The sequence below is a fragment of the Colobus angolensis genome, unplaced genomic scaffold, assembly GCF_000951035.1.
Source record: "Colobus angolensis palliatus isolate OR3802 unplaced genomic scaffold, Cang.pa_1.0 Scaffold117, whole genome shotgun sequence".
Lineage (NCBI taxonomy): Eukaryota > Metazoa > Chordata > Mammalia > Primates > Cercopithecidae > Colobus > Colobus angolensis.
The window spans coordinates 4,649,532-4,651,411 of NW_012112808.1; positions in this window are offsets into that span (position 1 = coordinate 4,649,532).

Here is a 1,880-nt window from a genome sequence, read left to right on the forward strand (position 1 = left end):
TTCCAATGTTCTACAGCACTATAGAGCGGCTATAATAAACAGCAATTTATTGTATATTTTCATATAGCTAGAAAAGTGGATTTTAAATGTTCCCAATATAAAGACATTATAAATGAGATGACAAACATACCAATTACCTGACGTGAGCGTTACAGATTATACACTATATTGAAACATCACATTAGGCTGGTGCAGTGGCTCACGCCTGTAATCACATTTTAGGAGGCCAAGGCAGGAGGATTGCTTGAGTCCAGGAGTTTGAGACCAGCCTGGGCAAGATGACGAAACCCTGTTTCTACCAAAAATACAAAATTATCAGGGCGTGGTGGTGTGCACCTGTAGTCCTAACTACTTGGGAGGCTGAGGTGTGATAATGAGAGGCTTATAATGAGGGGAAAAATACCTTCCTTTATTTTTTTTTTTTTTGTATTTTTAGTAGAGACGAGGTTTCACCATGTTAGCCAGGATGGTCTCGATCTCCTGACCTCGTGATCCGCCCGTCTCAGCCTCCCAAAGTGCTGGAATTACAGGCTTGAGCCACCGCGCCCGGCCCTACCTTCTATTGTTTAAGCCAGTGATGTTTCTTGCAGCCAAATGAGTAACACATTCATATTTTGATAAACCCTGATCTAAAGGATGTTGGTAGAGAGAGAGAGAGAGAGCGTGAAAGAGAAGAGAGAGAGCTTTTTACAATAGAAGGTGGGGTTTATTTCAAGGCTGAATGACTTTGAGACCTTTTCCTGGTACTTCACTGTCCCCTCCTTTTGAGCTTTAGCAGTTTTGAATATAGTAAAAAGGATGCCATGCCACATTGTGGGCTATAAAAAATCAGATGTTTCTGCCTCGTGTTTCCGTGAGTGCTCACTCTAGGGGAAGCCAGTTGTCATATAAGAGGTCCAAGTATCCTGAAAGGAAGCACAAACCAGCTGCAGGGAGAGGTCTCATGGAGCGAGTGGCACCTGACCAGCTCTAGCTGCTCCAGCTGCCCTAGTCTAGGGCCAGGGATGTAAGTGAAGATGACACAAGCCTCTGGCACCATCTGCCTGTAACTGCATGAGGCAAGTGACAGCTGCCCAGCTGAGACCATTCACCCCTAGAACCATAAAAGATCATCATAAGTAGTGTTTTAGGCCTGTAAGTTTTGGGGTAGATTGCTACATAAGAATCGATACTCAGGACAGGGAAACACAGTTATTATCATTGCTTTAGAAATGCGAGATGGAGACTTAGAGAGGTTCTCCAATGAGAACATCAAGCCAGAGTGTGGCCAGCTGACAGGTGAGTCCTCGCTGTCCGATTCCAGCTGTCCTGGTTTGGAGAGCATTTGGAAAGGAAGGTGTGGCGAGGGAGTTGGACCAGGCGCAGTGGCTCACGCCTGTAATCCCAGTACTTGGGGAGGCCAAGGCGGGCGGACCATCCGAGGTCAGGAGTTCAAGACCAGCCTGACTAACATGGTGAAACCCCGTCTCTACAAAAATACAAAAATTAGCCAGGCATGATGGCGGGTGCCTGTAATCCCTCCTACTCTGGAGGCTGAGGCACAAAAATCGTTTGAACCTGGGAGGCGAAAGTTGCAGTGAGCTGAGATTGCGCCATTGCATTCCAGCCTAGGCGACAGAGTGAGACTCCGTCTAAAAAAAAAAAAAAGAAAGAAAGAAAGAAAAAAAGAAAACAGAAAAGTGTCCCCTGGCTTAGAGGTTCTGGGGGCCTTAGTTCTGGTGGAGGAACTCAAGACTGCCGTGGCTAAAGACACAAATGGAAGGTAAGGACGTGAAGAAGTGGCAGAGGTGGAAGAAGCAGCAACTCTGGCCACCTGTCTCTGACATCACTGATCTCCATAGAAGGGCACGAGGAAAGATGAAGAGTACGTGGTCAGGAGA